This window comes from Saccopteryx bilineata, chromosome 4 (genome assembly GCF_036850765.1).
Source record: "Saccopteryx bilineata isolate mSacBil1 chromosome 4, mSacBil1_pri_phased_curated, whole genome shotgun sequence".
In the NCBI taxonomy this organism is placed as follows: Eukaryota; Metazoa; Chordata; class Mammalia; order Chiroptera; family Emballonuridae; genus Saccopteryx; species Saccopteryx bilineata.
In genome coordinates this window covers 166,173,709-166,195,051 of record NC_089493.1, presented here as the reverse complement: position 1 = coordinate 166,195,051, position 21,343 = coordinate 166,173,709, and the positions used below count along the sequence as shown (strand labels likewise).

At 42.6% G+C, this 21,343-nt stretch overlaps 1 protein-coding gene and 1 pseudogene across 1 annotated transcript in view; both read right to left on the bottom strand.

Annotated features, from left to right (window-relative positions):
- Nucleotides 1–10,847: 10,847 nt before the first annotated feature.
- On the bottom strand, nucleotides 10,848–12,056 carry LOC136335968 (argininosuccinate synthase pseudogene; annotated as a pseudogene).
- Nucleotides 12,057–12,608: 552 nt separating this feature from the next.
- Nucleotides 12,609–21,343, bottom strand: part of IK (IK cytokine) — a 76,884-nt gene continuing 68,149 nt past the window's right edge. Inside the window, exon 21 of the mRNA XM_066272717.1 lies at nucleotides 12,609–12,626. The gene's annotated coding sequence lies outside the window, so the exon portion shown is untranslated. The remainder of the gene's footprint in view (nucleotides 12,627–21,343) is intronic.

Genomic DNA, 21,343 nt, shown 5'->3' with positions numbered 1-21,343 from the left:
AATTGCAAGAGAAAAGGGGGGTTAGGGGAGGTGGAGGAGGGTAGGAAGGAATAGATGGTGATAGAGGGAGACTTGACTTGGAGTGATGAACATACAGTACAATATACAGATTATGTATCGTACAACTGTGCACCTGGAACCTGTATAATTTTATTAACCAGTGTCACCCCAATACATTCAATACAATTTTTAATATTAAAAAAAGAAAGTTGAAAAGGGTATGTTTGAAAATGTGCACATTGCTCAACATTGATTTATTCTTTTATTTAATAAAAATATGCCTGACCTGAGGTGGCACATACAGGAAGCAATGAGTTGATGCTTCCAGTTTCTCCCCCCTCTTTCTCTCTCTCTCCTCACCTCTCTCTAAAAATCAATAAATAAAATCTAAAAAAAAAAATGTAAAGATCCATTCCCTAAAATCAAAACAAAAAACAAACAAACCCATAACATTCTCCTTATGATATAAACAAGACCAAGAATGTCACTATATTCAAAGCATCTAGGAGAAAATTCAAAATTACATGGCATATGAAAAACCAAGAAGCTACCAAATCGCCTGACCTGTGGTGGCGCAGTGGATAAAGTGTTGACCTGGAAATGCTGAGGTCGCCGGTTCGAAACCCTGGGCTTGCCTGGTCAAGGCACATATGGGAGTTGATGCTTCCAGCTCCTCCCCCCCTTCTCTCTCTCTGTCTCTCCTCTCTTTCTGTCTCTCCCTCTCCTCTCTAAAATGAATAAATAAAAAATAAAAATAAATTTAAAAAAGATTTAAAAATTTAAAAAAAAAAAAAAAGAAGCTACCAAATCACAAGAGAAAATTCAATAACAGACACCAATTCCAAGAAGATTAAGATGTTGGGATTATCAGACAAAGATATTAAAGCAGAAGTTATAACTGTGCTCTAGAAATTAAGGGTGAACAATCTTGGAAAATATAAAAATCTTCAGCAACAAAATAGAAGATAAAAAGAACAAAATGCAAATATTAGAACTGAAATACAATAACCAAAATAAATTCATTAAATGGCTCAATATCAGAATGGATATGACAGAAAAAAAGCCAGGGAATTTGAAGACACACCAAGAGAAATATTCCAATCTAAAAAGAGAGGGAAAAAAAAAGAGTGGGAAAGAACAAAAATTCAGAAAACTGAAGGGTAATATCAAAAGGAATAGCATTTGTGTCATCAGTATCCCAGAAGAAAAAAAGAAAAAACATGAAGCAGAAAAATATTTAAAGAATTTATGGCTCAAAACTTCTCGGCCCTGGCCGGTTGGCTCAGTGGTAGAGCGTCGGCCTGGCGTGCAGAAGTCCCGGGTTCGATTCCCGACCAGGGCACACAGGAGAAGCGCCCATCTGCTTCTCCACCCCTCCCCCTCTCCTTCCTCTCTGTCTCTCTCTTCCCCTCCCGCAGCTGAGGCTCCATTGGAGCAAGGATGGCCCGGGCACTGGGGATGGCTCCTTGTCCTCTGCCCCAGGTGCTGGAGTGGCTCTGGTCGCAATGGAGCGATGCCCGGAGGAGCAGAGCGTCGCCCCCTGGTGGGCATGCCAGGTGGATCCCGGTTGGGCGCATGCGGGAGTCTGTCTGACTGTCTCTCCCCGTTTCCAGCTTCAGAGAAATACAGGAAAAAAAAAAAACTCAAATTTAGCAAAGGACAAATTCACATAAACAAGATTAGTAAACCCTAAACAGGATAATATCAAAGAACTACATCCCCAGAGACATCATTACCAAACTGCTGAAAACTAAAGAAAAACAAAAACAAAAACATCCAAAGCAATCAGAGAAAATAATGTATTTTATTTACTGGGGTTTTTTGTTTTTTGTTTTTTTTTTACAGAGGCAGAGATAGACAGGGACAGACAGACAGGAACAGAGAGAGATGAGAAGCATCAATCATCAGTTTCTCCTTGCGCGTTGCGACTTCTTAGTTGTTCATTGATTGCTCTCTCACACGTGCCTTGACCGCGGGCTTTCAGCAGACCGAGTAACCCCCTGCTGGAGCCAGCGACCTTGGGTCCAAGCTGGCGAGCTCTTTGCTCAAGCCAGATGAGCCCGCGCGCGACCTCGGGGTCTCGAACCTGGGTACTTCTGCATCCCAGTCCGACGCTCTATCCACTGCGCCACCACCTGGTCAGGCAACTGGGGGTTTTTTAAGTGAGAGGAGGGGAGACAGTGAGACAGACTTCGCATGTGCCCCAACCAGGATCCACCTGACAACCCCCATCTGGGGCCAATGCTCGAATCAACTGACCTATTTTTAGCAGCTGAGGATGACGCTGGAACCAAGTTATCCTCTGGGGCTGGCATTTGAACCAATCAAACCACTGACTGCAAGAGGGGCAGAAGAAGAGAAGGGGGAGAGAGGGAGGGGAGAGAAGCAGATGATCACTTTTCTTGTGTGCCCTGACCGGGAATTGAACCCAGGACGTCCATATGCCACTGATGCTTTATCCAGGGCCAGAGTAAACAATGCATTTTATTATTTTTTTGAAGCTGGAAACAGGGAGAGACAGACAGACTCCCGCATGCGCCCGACTAGGATCCACCCGGCACGCCCACCAGGGGCTATGCTCTGCGCACCAGGGGGCGATGCTCTGCCCCTCCAGGGCGTCGCTTTGTTGTAACCAGAGCCACTCTAGCGCCTGGGGCAGAGGCCAAGGAGCTATCCCCAGCGCCCGGGCCATCTTTGCTCCAATGGAGCCTCGGCTGCGGGAGGGGAAGAGAGAGACAGAGAGGAAGGAGAGGGGGAGGGGTGGAGAAGCAGATGGGCGCTTCTCCTGTGTGCCCTGGCCGGGAATCGAACCCGGGACTTCTGCACGCCAGGCTGATGCTCTACCACTGAGCCAACCGGCCAGGGCAACAATGCATTTTAAATAGGTGAACCTGACCAGGTGGTTGCACAGAGGATAGAGTGTCAATCTGAGACACTGATGACCCAGGTTCAAAACCCTGAGGTTGCTGCTCAAGCTGCAGACTCATCCAGCTTGAGTGGGCTCACCAGCTTGAGCATGGGGTCCCCAGCTTGAGCATGGGATCATAGACATGACCCCATGGTTGCTGGCTTGAAGCCCAATGTTTCTGGCTTGAACCCAAGGTTGCTGGCTTGAGCAAGGGGTCACTGGCTCAGCTTTAGCCCCCCACCCACCTCCCCGTCAAGGCACATATGGGAAAGCAATCATTGAACAACAAAAGTGCCACAACTATGAGTTGATGCTTCTCATCTCTCTCTCCCTTTCCATTTGTCTCTCTCTCCTTCTCTAAAATAAGTAAATAAACAAATAGGTGGACAATTATTCAAGTGAATATGGATTTCTCATCAAAAACAATGGAGGCCTGCCTGACCTGTGGTGGCGCAGTGGATTAAGTGTTGACCTGGAACACTAGGTTGCAGGTTCAAAACCCTGTACTTGCCTGGTCAAGGCACATATGGAAGTTGATGCTTCCTGCTCCTCCCCTTCTATCTCTCTGTCTCTGTCTCTCTTCTCTAAAATGAATAAATAAATAAAAATAATTTAAAAAAAAAAAAAAACAATGGAGGCCAGCCTGACCTGTGGTGGCACAGTGGATAAAGCGTCGACCTGGAAATGCTGAGGTCGCCGGTTCGAAACCCTGGGCTTGCCTAGTCAAAGCACATATGGGAGTTGATGCTTCCAGCTCCTCCTTCCTTCTTTCTCTCTGTCTCTCTCTCTCTCCTCTCTGTCTCTCTCTCTCTCCTCTCTAAAAAAAAAAATGAATAAATAAAAAATAAAAAAACAATGAAGGCCATGGAAATCAGAATATTTTTAGAGCACAATAAGAAAAGAACAATCAACTCAGCATTCAGTATCCAGTAAAAGTATTCTCCAAGAAGGAAGGTGAAGTAAAGACATTATCAGATGGAGAAAAACTAAGAGAATTATTTGCCAGTAGGCTTGCTCTTAACGAAATACTAAATATCTTCAGATGAAAGGAAATTATACCAGGGAGAAATTTGGAACTTTGGAAATAAAGTGAAAGAAGTGATAAATATCTGGGTAAATGTAATAATAAACTATTATTCTGTGCTAAAGTCCCATGTACTATATAATGATTAAAAGCAAGAATTAAATTTCTACTCTAATTTTTAAATATCTCAGCTCTTCAGATTATATCTGATTCTTGAAAATAAACAAGATAGACAGAAATATATAGAGCAAGATGTTATTTCTTCTCAATTCCCACTTCTTTCTCCAGAGTTAAACACTGGTTTTAGACTTTATCCTTTTAGAACTTTTTTTTATCCAGAAGGAAGTGTAAAACCACATTATATAATATTATGATTGTTTTCCTAGTCTCTTGGTAGATTTGTAGCATATTTATAAAACTTTTCACTTAATGGTAGTACTTGGAAATTTCTTCATGTCAGTACATTCTTGTGTTTTCACGACTACATTGTAATCCACACTATAAGTCCAACATAATTTATTTGGTGAATAGTTATGTCAAATTCAGTCTTTTGCTATTCAAAAAAAAAGGTTGCAATGAACATTATTATATGTATTTGTACACACGTGCCAGTTTGATTTTAGGATGAATGCTTAGGATTAGAATTACTAGATAGAACTGAAGATTTGAATGTTTTGATAGATCTGTCAAAATACTCTCCAAATGAACTTGCAGTCAATTTAAATTTTCACCAGATGGGGGCCTGACCAGGTGGTGGTGCAGTAGATAGAGCATTGGACTGGGACATGAAGGACCCAGGTTCGAAACCCCTAGGTCGCCAGCTTGAGTGTGGGCTCATCTGGTTTGAGCAAGGCTCACCAGCTTGAGCCCAACGTTGCTGGTTTGAGCAAGGGGTCACTCGGTCTGCTGTAGCCCCCCCCCCCCGGGTCAAGGCACATATGAAAAAAGCAATCATTGAGAAACTAAGGTGCCGCAACGAAGAATTGATGCTTTTTATCCCTCCCTTCCAGTCTGTCTGTCCCTCTTAATGTTTCTCTGTCTCAAAAAAAAAAAAAGAAAAGAAAAGAAAAATTCACCAGATGGGGGAAATGAGGTATTATTTATGATTTCCTAATTACTAGTGTTGAGAATACTTTATATATTCACTGGAAATTTATGATTTTCCCATGAATTTGGTGCCTAGTCAACAATTATGTATATTTACTAAACACCCCATGTTCACCAGGCATTCTTTTAAACCCTGGGTATGTATAGGAATGAACAAAATAGACATAAATCCATGCTGCCTTTTATTTTTTTGCTTACATTCTAGGATTTATATTTTTTGTCCATTTTCTACTGGGCTGCTTGTTTGTATCTTACTTATTTCTAGGAAGAATTAATATATACTTACTATAAATTTTCCATATTTTAAAATATTGCCCAAGATAGTCTGACCAGGCGGTGGCACAGTGGATAGAGCATAGGACTGGGATGCAGAGGACCCAGGTTTGAGACCCCGAGGTCGCCAGCTTGAGTACGGGCTCATCTGGTTTGAGCAAAATCCCACCAGCTTGAACCCAAGGTTGCTGGCTCCAGCAAGGGGTTACTCGGTCTGCTGAAGGCCCACAGTCAAGGCACATATGAGAAAGCAATCAATGAACAACTAAGGTGTTGCAATGCACAATGAAAAACTAATGATTGATGTTTCTCATCTCTTTCTGTTCCTGTCTGTCTGTCCCTGTCTATCCCTCTCTCTGACTCACTCTCTGTCTCTATAAAAAATAAAAAATAAGCCTGACCTGCAGTGGCACAGTGGATAAAAGTGTCAACCTGGAATGCTGAGGTCGCAGGTTCAAAACCCCAGGCTTGCCTGGTCAAGGCACATATGGGAGTTGATGCTTTCTGCTCCTTTCCCCCTTCTCTCTCTCTCTGTCTCCTCTCCCAAAAAAATGAATACACAAAATCTAAAAAGAAAAAAAAAAGATCTACCAGAAGACATTTAAAAAAAATAAAAATAAAAAATAAAATTCATTAAAATATTGCCCAAGATAATTAAAATATTATTTATATAGTCAAAGAAAACCAAAAATATTGTGGACTAGTGTGGAAATTTTCCTGAATTTTTACCAAACATAATCATATAATAAATCTGGTTCTATCCTAGACCATCTGGGGTACAGTATCACTCTTTCTGCTATTGAGATATGGAAAATCTAAGCAGCTCATGCCTTTCCATGCTGCACATACTTCACATGCCTTTTCTGAGTGAGATTCAGGAGGAGCTGCGGCTTTGTGATTGCCCTAAGCCTCCAAGCCTTGAGCTTCTCCAGTGGTTCATGATCCCAGATGGACACCCTGTCCCCTCACCTGTTCCTCACTGAACAGTTCCCCATTAGCAGAGATTAGGATTCATGTAGTTTTTAAAGGAGTCCACTGTAACTTTTAGTGGTCAATACAGTAGTTGCAAACAAGGTTGTGTTTTCCCAATTTTCAAGGTAATCTGAGAGGTACAGGGGGGCTCACAGAATATTTCTGGGCCTGCTTGGTTTGTGGCATCAGTAAGCTAAAAAGAGCCCTTCGTGGATAGAGAGTGTTTTGACGTTGTTGTTTGTTTGTTTCTTCTTTTCCAAGTGAGAGGAGGGGAGTTAGGGAAATAAACTCCTGCATGTGCCCTGACCAGGATCACCTGGCAACCCCTGTCTGGGGCCGATGCTCTGCCCATCTGGGCCCATGCTCCCAACAGAGCTATGTTTGGCAACTGAAGGGAGGCTCCACAAAGCCATTCTCAGAACCCCGGGTGATGCACTTGTTATATTGGAGCAGTGAAAAACAGATGTCCTGCCACACAATTAAGAAGCCAAATTAAGGAGCCTTCATTAATGCCGGCGGTACGACTGCACAGAGACTGAAGCCTTTTAAAACATGTGGTCCTGAACACAGTCTGGGGCTAGCTTTTATAAGTAAAATTACATACTGATTGAGGAATGGGGAGGAGAGGAAACATAGCAGTAGGACAAAGCATTGAAACAAGCTTTCTTTTTATTTATTTATTTACAGAGACAGAGAGAGAGTCAGAGAGAGGGATAGATAGGGACAGACAAACAGGAACAGAGAGAGATGAGAAGCATCAATCATCAGTTTCTCGCTGCGACACCTTAGTTGTTCATTGATTGCCTTCTCATATGTGTCTTGACCATGGGCCTTCAGCAGACCGAGCAACCCCTTGCTCGAGCCAGCGACCCCGGGTGCAAGCTGGTGAGCTTTGTTCAAACAAGATGAGCTGGAGCTCAAGCTGACGACCTCAGGGTCTCGAACCTGGGTCCTCCGCATCCCAGTCCGACGCTCCATCCACTGCGCCACCGCTTGGTCAGGCATGAAACAAGCTTTCTTACCATGTTTTATCTATAGGGTTAATTCAGGGAGAAACATTCTGAGAACACCTGCAACCTTGCAAAGCCAGCCCAAGGCCACAGTGCGGGAGACCAGCCTCAAGGTCAGGAATAGGGAGTCTTTTTAGAAAAGTAAGTCCTGCCAAAAGTCTCTTTGTTTTAGAGAAAATAAGTTCTGCTAAGAGGCATTCATGCTAAGGGCCTTTCTTTTCTGTATTTCACACTCAAACCAATTAAGCCAGGGCTCTCCATGGATGTGGAAGAGAAAGAGAGATGGGGGGGGTGGGGAGAAGCAGATATTCACTTCTCATATGTGCTCTGACCAGGAATCAAACCCAGGACATCCACACACCAGGTCTATGTTCTACCACTGAGCCAACTGACCAGGACTAATAGAGAGTGTATTGTTACTCAAAATGTGGTTCTCAGACCAGCTGACTTAGCTTCACCAGGGAACTTATTGTAAATGCAGAACCTTGGGCCTACTCAGACCTACTTCATTTGAGTCTGTGTTTTAACAAGACTCTCAGACAAATCATTTGTCATTAAAATTTGATAAGTACTTGTGTCATGATAAAAAGCAAAGACTCTAGGGCCAACTGGGCTCCACCATTCACTTGCTGTTTAACCCTGGGCAATTTAGTTTTCTGTGCTTCAATTTCCCCTTCTAGAAAATAGGACTAATAATAATACTACATCTATGCTATTGATTTGTTATTTGGGTTAATACGGGTAGCAAAGAACAATGTTTGACACTTAATAAGCCTAATAATTATTGAATTTTGTGAGGGTTTTTTTTTATTGATTTGGAGAGAGAGGAAAAGAGAGAGTGAGAGAGGAGAATGGAGAGAGAGAAGCATCCACATGTTGTTCCACTTAGTTGTTCCATTTAGTTGTGCACTCATCAGTCTCTTCTTGTATGTTCCCTGACCAGGGATGGAACCTGCGACCTCATTCTGCCAGGAAGACACTCTATCTATCCACCTAGTCACCCAGCTAGGGCTTTGTGGAGTTTTTTAACTAAATAATTTTTTACTTTTCAATTACAGTTGACATACAATATTGTATTAGTGTTGGCCCATTTATTGGATGTTATATAACTTACTAAATGATAACCCCAATAAATCTAAAACCTATCTAACACCAACATAGTTATTACTATTATTGACTGTATATGCTGTAGTTTACCTCCCTATGACTATTCTGTAAGTACCAATTTGTACTTTTTAATCCTTTCACCTTTTCCACCCATCCCTGCAATCCCCTTCCATCTTTCACTCAGTCCCTGAACATTCCTCCCCTCTAGCAACACCAGTTCTTTCTCTATGTCTGTTTCAATTTTATTTGTTTATTTTTGTTCTTTAGATTCCACATATAAGTGAAATAATATGGTATTTGTCTTTCTTTAACAAACTTATTTCACTAAGCATAATACCCTCTAGATCTATCCATGCAAATGGTAAGATTTTATTATTTTTATGGCTGCATAATATTCCATTGTATTATGTACCACAGCAATGAACATAAGGGTGCATATATTCTTTCAATTAGTGTTTTGGGTTTCTTCAGATAAATCCCCAGAAGTGGAATTGCTGGGTCATAAGACAGATCCACTTTTAATTTTTTAAAATTTATTTAGTATTATTATCTTTTAGATTTTTTTAAATTTATTTGAGAGAGAGAGAGAGAGAGAGAAGGAGGGAGGAGCAGAAAGCATCAACTCCCATATGTGCCTTGACCAGGCAAGCCCAGGGTTTCAAACCAGCGAGCTCAGCGTTCCAGGTCAACGCTTTATCCACTGCACCACCACAGGTCAGGCCACTTTTAATTTTTGAGGAAACTCCATACTGTTTTCCATAGTGGCTATACCAATCTGCATTCCCACCAACAGCGCCTCTTTCTCCACATCCTTGCCAACACTTGTCATTTATAGATTTATTGATAATAAGCCATTCTGATGGGTGTGATGTGATACTTCATTGTGGTTTTAATTTGCACTTCTCTGAGATTTAGTGACATTAAGCATCTTTTCATATGTATGTTGGCTTTCTGTATGTCCTCTTTGAAGAAGTGTCCATTCAAGTCCTCTGTCCATTTTTTAAAAAAATTGTTCGAATTTTTTATGTTGATTAGTATGAGTTCTTTATAAATTTTAGATATTAACTCCTAATTAGATGTATCATTGGTGAATGTGTTATTCCATTTAATAGGTTGTCTCTTCATTTATTTTCATGATTTCCTTTGCTGTGCAAAAACTGTTAGTTTGATATTGTCCCATTTGTTTATTTTTCTTTTATTTCCCTTGCCCAAGGAAATATATCAGAAATAATATTGCAATGAGAAATGTCTGAGATTTTACTACCTATGTTTTTTTTCTAGAATATCTATGGTTTTGAGTCTAACATTTTTTTTTTTGTATTTTTCTGAAGCTAGAAATGGGGAGAGACAGACAGACTCTTGCATGCACCCGACGGGGATCCACCCAGCACGCCCACCAGGGGGTGACGCTCTGCCCACCACGGGGGGGATGCTCTGCCCCTCTGGGGCATCGCTCTGTTGCAACCAAAGCCACTCCAGCACCTGGGGCAGAGGCCAAGGAGCCATCCCCAGCGCCCGGGCCATCTTTGCTCCAATGGAGCCTCGGCTGCAGGAGGGGAAGAGAGAGACAGAGAAAAAGGAGAGGGGGAGGGGTGGAGAAGCAGATGGGCGCTTCTCCTGTGTGCCCTGGCGGGGAATTGAACCCGGGACCCCTGAACGCAGGCCGACGCTCTACCACTGAGCCAACCAGCCAGGGCCTTGAGTCTAAATCCATGTTTAGTTTACTCATGTAGATGTTATAAAAAGGTGGTCTGGTTTCATTTTTTTGTGTGTATCTGTCCAGTTTTCCCAGCACCATTTGTTGAATAGACTATCTTTGTCTATTAATGTATTTTTATTATTATTATTCAGTGAGAAGAAGGGAGGCAGAGAGACAGACTCCCACATGAGCTCTGAGGGGTATCCACTGGACACGCCCACTAGGGGGTGATGCTCTGTCCATCTGGGGCATTGCTTTGTTGCTCAGCAACCCAGCTCTTCTTAGCACCTGAGGGCAGAGGCCATGGAACCATCCTCAGTGCCAGGGGCCGACTCACTCCAATCGAGCTATGGCTGCAGGAGGGGAGAGAGAGAGAGAAAGAGAAGCAAGAGGGGGAGGAATGGAGAAGCATATGGGCATCTCTACTGTGTGCCCTAACTGGGAATTGAACCCAGGACATCCACATGCTGGGCCAATGCTCTACCATTGAGCAACCCGCCAGAGCTAATGTATCTTTTTTTAAATGGTCATTTAATAGCTCCCCCAATAGCCAACCCCCATTCTTCCCTTCACTGACTACTTTGGTAGGCTATAGGGGACCAGGTAACAAAGCTGGGGCCTGGCACCCCCACTATACTACCAGGCCCATCCCATAAAGGAAGTCACAACTGCAAGATTATCACAATTAGTGCCTGTATGTGAGAAATGGGCAAAGTGAAGAGGCCCACTTCCTCATTGCCAGCTGGTCTATTTGCCCCTGGCCTTGCTCTAGAGGTGATGGTATTCCTTCAGCCTCAGGGAGTTGATGCTGATAGAATCAGTGGCATCAATTGGCTTGTATTCACCCTGCTTGTTTATGCTCACCAGCTCTTCATCCTAGAGGGGCAGTGGGGACACCCGGCAGAGGATGTGTACCTGACCCTTGAGACACCAGAACTTTCCTCTCCAGGCGATCCTGTGACTTGCTGTACAGTAGCTGGCAAATTCATATACAGAGCTGTGTCAGAAACTGGTGTACACCAGCTCGGCAAATTGAGAGCCCACACCTTGTTTGATTTTGCACAATTCCTGATCCATAGTGAAGGCCTTGATGTCTAAATGAGCGTAGTAAAAGACCATCCCCATTAGGGTCTTGTAGGTACCCTGGTACTTTGTCCAGATGACGTGGTTCACCACAATGTTGATGCAGCCCACGCCATATTTGCCTGCAAATTCATTCAGGTAAATAAGAGCTCCAAGACATGCATGGATGGCACCATCCTTGACGTTGGTCACCTTCATGGGGACCTCTTTTTTTAATTCAATCTCAAGGATGTCAGGGCTGTTGGGATCTTTGGCTGGATCTTGGGTCTTTGTGTAAAGGCTTGGAGCCCCCAAGTTGGAGATGATTGCTTCTTGGGATTCTCCAGGATTCCAGAAGGCTGAGGTAAATGAGGTTCTCATACATGGGTTGATCAGTATAGAGATTCTGTGTTGATTTGCATAGCCCATCAGATCGTTGCAGCTCTGGAACCGATTGTAGAACTCAGGCATTCTCCAGAGTATGATTACCTTAATCTAGGGGTCCAGTGAGTAGGAGATGAGCTCAAAGTGAACTTGGTCATTCCCCTTTCCCATGGTGCTATGGGACACATATTTGGCTCCCTAGAGCTGGCCCACTTGTTTGCAGGCAATGCAGGGCCTGGTCCTAGAGATGCCCAGAAGGTAGTGGTCCTCCTACAGTACACTGGACTGAATGATGGGCCAGGTGAACTCCTCCACAAACTCCTTGCTGACGTCCTCAATGAACACCTATTTAGCCCCAAGCCTCCTTCCTGGCTTCCTCAAGTCTTCCTTCCATCCAATATTACTCAAGTAGGCAATGACATCATAGCCTTGTTCCTTCAGTCACATTAGAGTGCAGCAGGTGGCCAGGCCACCACTGTAAGACAGAGCCACAGAGCCTTCCCTAGACATCATCTCGGGCTGGAGCTGTGTGTTCTCATCTTCTGGAATTTCTCATCAACAGTTGGTGAAATACTCAGGATCCAGGCAGTGGTGGCAGAACAGGTGAATAGACTCTCTTAAATTAACCAATTAACCCCATTGTATGTTCTTTCCTTCTTTGTCAAATATTAATTGACCTTATAGACACGGGTTTATTTCTGGGCTCTCTATGATTTTCATTGATCTATATGTCTGTTTTTATGCCAGTACCATGCTGGTTTTTTTTTTTTTTTTTTTTACAGAGGCAGAGATAGACAGGGACAGACAAACAGGAACGGAGAGAGATGAGAAGCATCAATCATCAGTTTCTCGTTGCGCGTTGCGACTTCTTAGTTGTTCATTGATTGCTTTCTCACATGTGCCTTGACCGCGGGCCTTCAGCAGACCGAGTAACCCCCTGCTGGAGCCAGCGACCTTGGGTCCAAGCTGGTGAGCTCTTTGCTCAAGCCAGATGAGCCCGTGCTCAAGCTGGTGACCTCGGGGTCTCGAACCTGGGTCCTTCCGCATCCCAGTCCAATGCTCTATCCACTGCGCCACCACCTGGTCAGGCAGTACCATGCTGTTTTAATTGACATGGTCATGTAGTATAGTTTAATTTTAGGTAGTGCAATACCCCCCAACTTTAATTTTCTTTTTTTTTTATTTTTTTTTATTTTTATTTATTCATTTTTAGAGAGGAGAGACAGAGAGGGAGAGAGGGAAGAGAGAGACAGAGAGAGAGAGAGAAGGGGGGAGGAGCTGGAAGCATCAACTCCCATATGTGCCTTGACCAGGCAAGCCCAGGGTTTCGAACCGGCAACCTCAGCATTTCCAGGTCGATGCTTTATCCACTGCGCCACCACAGGTCAGGCAATTTTCTTTCTTAATATTGCTGAGGTTATTCAGGGCTTTTTATGGTTTTGTATAAATTTTTGGAATATCTGTTCTAGTTCTGCAAAATACACCACTCATATTTTGCATTGAATTTATAGCTTGTTTTGAGTACTATAGATATTTTAATGATGTTAATTCTTCCTATCCATAAACACAGTATATGCTTCCATTCATTTGCATCTTCTTCAATTTCTTTCTTCAGTGTCTTATAATTTTCTGAGTACAGGTCTTTTACCTTCTTGGTTAAATTTATTCCTAGGTATTTGGGGGGATGCAATTGTAAATAGGATTTTCTTAGTTTCCCTTTTTCATAGTTTATTATTGGTATATAAAATGCAATAAATTTCTGAATATTAATTTTGTATCCTGATGCTTTGCTGAATTCATTTGATCAGTTCTAGTAGTTTTTTTGGTGAAGTCTTTAGGGTTCTCTATACACTTTATCAAGTCATGTGCAAAAAAAAAGAGAGTTTTACTTCTTCCTTTCCAATTTGGATGACTTTTATTTCTTCCTCTTGTCTGATTGCTGTGGATAGGGCTTCCTGTACTATGTTGAAAAAGAGTGGTGAAAACAGACATCTCTATCTTACTCCACTTATTCCGCTTAAGCTCATTAAGGGAAATGCTTGTAGGTTTTCTCCATTGAGCAAAATGTTAGTTATGGGTTTTTCATGTATGGCCCTTATTATGTTGTGGTATGTTCCCTATATTCCCACTTTGGTGAGAGCTTTTACCATAAATGGGTGCTGAATTTTATAAAATGCCTTTTCTGCATCTATTGATATGATCATGTTATTTTTATCCTTCATATTGTTTATGTGATGTATTACATAAATTGACTTGTAAATACTGTAACAATATTGCATTTCAGAAATAAAACCCACTTGATTATGGTGTATGATCTTTTTAATTTTTTGTTGGATCCAATTTCTTAATATAAATATATTTTTTATCTATTTATTTATTTTGAGAGAGAGACAGAGAGAAGGAGAGAGAGAGACGGGAACATCAAGTTGCTCCTGTATGTGCCCTGACTGGGGAATCAGACTGGCAACCGCTCTGGGACCACACTCCAACCAAGCTATCTAGCCAGGGCTTGTTTGTTTGTTTTTAGAGACAAAGAAGAAGGGAGAGAGAGGGGAAGGGGAAAGGAAGTATTCACTTGTTATTCCACTCAGTCATACATTCATTAGTTGCTTCCCATGTATGCCCTGACCAGGATCAAACCTGCAACTTTGTCGTTTTGGGATGATGCTCTTAACCAACTGAGCTAACTGGCCAGAGCCAGTTTGCTAATATTTTGTTGAGGATTTTTGCACCTATGTTCATCAGGAATATTGGCCTATACTTTTCTTAGTAGCATCTTTACCTAGTTTTGGAATTAGAATAATGCTGGCCTCGTAAAATAAGCTTGAGAGTTTTACCTCCTCTTGAATTTTTGGGGAATTGTTTGAAAAGGATAGGTGTTAGTTCTTTGAATGTTTGACAAAATCACCTGTGAAGCCATCCAGTCTAGGGCTTATGTTTGCTGGGAGTTTTTTAGTTACTGCTTCAATTTTATCAGCTGTAATCACTAATCAGATTTTCTGATTCTTTTTGAATCAGTTTCAGATGAGTGTATGTCTATAAGAATTTATCCATTTTTACCAGGTTGTACAATTTGTTGGCATATAGTTGTTCATAATATTTTCTTACAATACTTTGTTTTTCTGTGCTGCCAGTTATTAATTCCTCTCTTTCTTTTATTTATTTTTTTTTCCTTTTTGTATTTTTCTGAAGTGTGAAGCAGGGTGGCAATCAGACAGACTCTCACATGAGCCCGACCGGGATACATCCGGCATGCCCACCAGGAGGCGATGCTCTGCAAACAGGGGCATTGCTCCATTGCAGCAGGAGCCATTCTAGTGCCTGAGGTGGAGGCTGTGGAGCCATCCTCAGTGCCAGGGCCAACTTTGCTCCAATGGAGCCTTGGCTGCAGGAGGGGAAGAGAGAGATAGAGAGGAAGAAGAGGAAAGGGGTAGGGAAGCAGATGGGCGCTTCTTCTGTGTGCCCTGTTCAGGAATCGAACCTGGGATTTCCACACTCCAGGCTGATGCTCTACCGCCATGCCAACCGGCCAGCGCCCTCCTCTTTCATTTCTGATTTTATTTGTGTTCTCTTTTCATCTTTATGAGTCTGGTTAATGATTTCTCAATCTTATCTTTTCCAAGAACCAAGTCTTGATTTTATTTATTTATTTTGTATTTTTTAAGGCTCTATGTCATCCGCTCTATTAGGTTAGTTATCATGAACTGTTTCCAGAGCTCTGTCAACCTGACTTCATCCATTCAACAAGCCTTCCCAAGTTTTACCTAGAGGGAGCTAGAGGGAGCATTCAATTCCAGAAAGTCAGTATTATCTGAGTGTGTCAGATTTCTACAGCCCTAGATGTGAGACCTTCCACGTCAGTCTCTTTCCCAAAAAGGTCTCTGACTTACTCCTGCTTCTTCGGGTCACTACTATGCAAAAATCTTGAGTCCTCTAAGAAGCTAACATCAAGATGGAATTGAATGTGTGTTTTAAGAGAAAATGTTTATGAGAGAAACTAAAGAGAGAGTCAGGAAAGTCTGGAAGCAAAGCTGTGAGAACACAATGCAATTCTGACCCCAGTGAAGGAGAGAGAAGGAAGATTGAATGAAAACATCCAATACTTCCCAACTGTCTAAGGAAGGTTCATCAGGGTAGTGAGGGAATCCTCAAACCAAAGTTGGCCACAGAGGATCTCCATGTCTGCAAGGGATGGCTTGTTTTAGTATTCTTACTCAGCTCAATTCTTGGCTAGTAAGAGCCTGTGGGAACCATGGCTTCTGTCTGCAAATTCAGTGATGAATTTCAGAAAACAGGAGCTGGGGCCTTTGGTCAATTACTCACCTTGTATTTGGAGATTCAAGAGCACATTCTCATGGTTGCCACAAACTCTAACTCATTCTCTCATAGTAGACAGTAAAAGTGTCGTCCCCCACACTTTCTTGAGGTTTGGAACTGCCTCAAGAAAAAGTTATTTGGCCCTGGCCGGTTGGCTCAGTGGTAGAGCATCGGCCTGGCGTGTGGGGGACCTGGGTTCGATTCCCGGCCAGGGCACATAGGAGAAGCGCCCATTTGCTTCTCCACACCCCCCCCCCTTCCTCTCTGTCTCTCTCTTCCCCTCCCGCAGCCAAGGCTCCATTGGAGCTAAGATGGCCCGGGCACTGGGGATGGCTCCTTGGCCTCTGCTCCAGGCACTAGAGTGGCTCTGGCTGTGGCAGAGCAACCTCCCGGAGGGGCAGAGCATCACCCCTGGTGGGCGTGCCAGGTGGATCCCGGTCAGGTGCATGCAGGAGTCTGTCTGACTGTCTCTCCCCGTTTCCAGCTTCAGAAAAAAAAAAAGAAAGAAAGAAAAAGTCATTTATTCTTATGATCAGGTTTTTGAAGGAACTGGTTGAGACTGCCTCCACAAAAATCAACAATTAGCCAGCTATTCATGTATAATAAATGTTCTGGAAGAGCTCTGGAGTCCACTTAACCCTGACCAGGTGGTGGCACAGTGGGTAAAGCATTGGCCTGGGTCACAGAGGGCCCAGGTTTGAAATCCCAAAGTTGCTAGCTTGAGCATGGTTTCATCCAGCTTGAGCATGGGTTCATCCGGCTTGTGCACAGGCTCACCAGCTTGAGCATGGAATCACTGGCTTGAGTGTGGGATCAGAGACATGTCCCCATGGTCATTGGCTTGAGCCCAAAGGTCACTCACTTGAAGCCCACGATCGTTGTCTTGAGCCCAAGGTCACTGGCTTGGCTGGAGCCCACCCCCCTTCCCTGGTCAAGGCATATATCAGAAAGCAATCAATGAACAACTAAGGTGCCACAACAAGATTGATGTTTCCCATCTCTCTCCCTTCTTGTCTGTTTTTCCCTGTCTATCTCTCTTGCACACATGCTAAAATATAAATAAATAAACTCAGCAACAAAGAAGAACAAAAACAACTTAAGAATAACAACACATAAGAGTAAAGATGACCCAAGGGCATAGCATGCTCCAGCATACCCCCCTCTGCAGATGAAGATCATTCCTTATGAAGTAGGTTCATAAAGTCTGAAAAATATGACTGCTTCTTCAAATGTGCAAACACCTACACAAGATTACATAGATCATTAAAACCCAGGGAATATGACTCCACCAAAGGAATACAGTCAACTTTCAAATAAATGAAGATACAGTAATTGCCCAACAAAGAATTAAAAACAAATGCTAGCAAGAGGAAACACTGGGTCACTGTTGGTAGGAGTGTGAAGTTGCACAGCCACTATGGAAAATAATATGGAGGTTCCTCAAAAAATTAAAAACAGAAGTAACACATGATTCAGTAATACCACTTCTGAGTATATTGCTGAAGGAGATGAAATCACTGTCTCAAAGAGATACCTGCATTCCCACATTCACTTGGCATTATTCACAATAGCCAAGACATGGAAACAACCTAAACATCAACAGGTAAGTATATGTACATACAAATATTGATCAGTCATAAAAAAAAGAAAATCCTGCCACTTGTAAAAACATGAACAGAACTTGAGGGCATTATGCTAAGTGAAATAAGTCAGACAGACAAAGGGAAACACTGCATAAGCTCTCTTATATATGAAATCTAAAAACATTGAACTCATAGAAACAGAGAGTAGAATGGTGGTTTCCAGAGGCAGAAAGGTAGCGGGAAAGGGCAGATGTTAGTCAAAGGGCACAAACTCAGTTTTAAGATGAATAAGTTCTGGGGATCTAATGTACAGCATCATGACTATAGTTAACAATACTGTACAGTGGTACCTCGACACACAAATTTAATTCATTTCATGGCCAAGCTCATAACTCAATTAGCTCGTTTGTCAAATCTAGTGGAGGGTGGTGGAAGCTCATGATTGAAATATCTGCTCGTGACTTAAAGCAAAAAACCCAGTGAGTGACTGCTCGTCTCTCAAATTGCTCATGATTTAAAGTGCTCGTGTATCAAGGTACCACTGTATTGTATACTGAAAGTTACCATGAGAGTACAGCTTTAATGTTCTCACCAGAACAAACTCTCATACCACAATGGAGTTAAACTAGAAATTGGTAACAGAAAGACAGATGGGAAAATCCCAAAACACTTGGATATAAAACAATAGATCTCTAAATAACACAAGTTAGAAAAGAAGCCACAAAAGAAATTTTAAAATGCTATGAACTAAATAAAAATATCACATAGCAAAGCTTATGGATGAAGCCAAAGCAGTGCATAGAGAAAAATTTATAACATTAAATATATATATACATTAGCAAATTAAAAATATATAATCAATAATCTAAGTTTCCACATTAGGGAACAGAAAAAGAGAAAATTTAAATCCAAAGTAAACAGAAGATATAAGTAAAATTAGAGTAGAAGTCAATGAAATTATAAATAGAAAAACAACAGATAAAATCAATGATACCAAAATCTGATTCTTCAAAAGTATAAATTAAGTTGATAAAACCTCTAGCCAAACTAACCAAGAAAAAAAAAGAGAAGACACAAATTATAGATACTAATATTGGAAATGAAAAAGACAATACTACTACTGATCCAATGGACATTAAAAGGATACTAAAAGAATATTATGGCCTGACCAGGCAGTAGTGCAGTAGATAGAGCGTCAAACTGGGACCCAGAGGACCCAGGTTTGAAACTCTGAGGTCACCGCTTGAGCACAAGGTCACTGACTTGAGTGCGTGCTCACCAGCTTGAGTGCAGGGTCACTGGCTTGAGCGTGAGGTCACAGACATGACCCCATGGCCACTGGCTTGAACCCAAAGTTCACTGGCTTGAAGCCCAAGGTCACTGGCTTGAGCAACAGGTCACTTACTCTGCTGGAGCCCCCCCGTCAAGGCACGTATGAGAAAGCAGTCAATGAACAACTAAGATGCCACAATGAAGAATTGATGCTTCGTACTTCTTTCCCTTCCTGTCTGTATGTCCCTATCTGTCCCTTCTCTGTCTCTGTCACACACAAAAAAGTAAATCTATCAATAAATGCACAAAATCTCATGTGTAGAAAAAATGAAAGCACTTCTAAAAAACACAAGAGTATACTTGAGCAACTAGAAAACATTCCTTGTTCTTAGTGTAAGTCCTTTTGATTCATTATCATAAAGCTGTCAATTTTCTCAAAATTAATAGATAAGTTAATATGTTCCCAATAAAAATAACAACATTTTAGTATACAGAGAGAGAAAATATACATGCAAAAATAAATAAGAAGCACATCACACCTATTAAAATAACTGTTATTTAAAAATTAAGTGTTGGCCCTGGCCAGTTGGCTCAGTGGTAGAGCATCAACCTGGCATGCAGGAGTCCCGGGTTTGATTCCCAGCCAGGGCACACAGGAGAAGCGCCCATCTTCTTCTCCACCCCTCCCCCTTTCCTTCCTCTCTGCCTCTCTCTTCCCCTCCGGCAACCAAGGCTCCATTGGAGCAAAGTTGCCTGGGCGCTGAGGATGGCTCTATGGCCTCTGCTTCAGGCGCTAGAATGGCTCTGGATGCAACAGAACAACACCCCAGATGGGCAGAGCATCGCCCCCTGGTGGGCATGCCGGGTGGATCCCAGTCAGGCGCATGCGGGAGTCTGTCTGACTGCCTCCCCATTTCCAACTTCATAAAAATACAAAAAAAAAAAAAATTAAGTGTTGTCTGACAGGTGGTGGCACAGTGGATAGAGCGTCAACCTGGGACACTGAGGTCACAGTTTTGAAACCCTGAGGTCACCAGCTTAAACACAAACTCACCAGCTTGAGCACAGACTCACCAGCTCAAGCGTGGGGTCATTGACATAATCCCATAGTCTCTGGCTTGAGCCCAAGGTTGCTGGCTTGATCCCAAAGTCACTGGCTTGAGCAAGGGGTCACTGGCTCAGCTGGAGCCCCCTGGTCAAGGCACATATGAGAAAGCAATCAATGAACAACTAAAGTGCTGCAACTACAAGTTGAGTCTTCTCATCTCTCTCCCTTTCTGTCTCTCTCAAGAAAAAGTAAAAAAATTAAAATGTGTTGGCAAAAATGTAGAGAAATTGGAGTCCTTGTGAACTTTGGTGGGAATGTAAAAAGTACAATAACTATAAAGAACAAGTATGAAGGGCCCTCAAAAACTAAAAATGGTACTGAAGTACAGAGGATCCCAGTCAGGACACATACAGGAACAGATTGATGTTCCTGTTGCTCTCTCTCCCTAAAATCAATAAATAAACGTTAAAAAAGAAAAGAAAAATGAGACTAAAAAGAATATTACATTTCCGGCATCTTATCTCTTTCCCTGGCTGACTAGCTCGGTTGGCTGGAGCATCACCCAAGGCACAGAGGTTGCCAGTTCAATTCCCAGTCAGGGCACATACAGAAACACCTTGAGGTTCTTTCTCTCTCTCTCTCTCTCTCCCTCTCTCTCTCTCTCTCTCTCTCTCTCTCCCCCCCCCTTCCTCTATCACTGAAATCAAATTAAAATTTTTTTAAAAAAACTAAAGTGGCCCTGGCTGGTTGTCTCAGTGGTAGAGCATTGGCCTAGCATGTAGATGTCCCAGGTTCTATTCCTGGCCAGGGCATACAGAAGAAGCACCCATTTTCTTCTCCACCCTTCTCCCTCTCCTTCCTCTCTATCTCTCTCTTCTTCTCCCACAGACAAGGTTCCATGGGAGCAAAGTTGACCCAGGTGCTGAGGATGGCTCCATGGCCTCCACCTCAGGTGCTGGAATGGCTCTGGCTGCAATGGAGCAGGGCATGCCAGGTGGATCCCGGCTGGGTTCATTTGGGAATCTGTCTCTCTGCCTCCTCACTACTCACTTGAGAAAAATAGAAAGAAGGAAAGAAAGAAAGAAAGAAAGAAAGAAAGAAAGAAAGAAAGAAAGAAAGAAAGAAAGAAAGAGAGAGGGAGAGGAAGGAAGGAAGGAAGGAAGGAAGGAAGGAAGGAAGGAAGGAAGGAAGGAAGGAAGAAAAGAAAAACTAAAATGGAATTATGACACAGCAATTCCATTCCATTTCTGGGTATATATCCAAAAGAATTCAAAGCAGGATCATGACAAGATACTTGTGTACCCATCTGAAACATATCTACAATGGCCAAGAGTTTCTATGAACAAATGAATGAGCCTGCAGTGGCACAGTGGATAGAGTATCAACCTGGAATACTGAGGTTGCTGGTTTAAAACCCTGGGCTTGCCTGGTCAAGGCACATATGACAAGCAATCAGTGATCAACAAAAGTGACGTAACTATGAGTTGATACTTCTTGTTCCCCCCACCCTCTCTTCTCTTTGTATAAAATCAATAAATAAAGTGTTTAACTTGACCAAGTAGTGGCACAGTGGATAG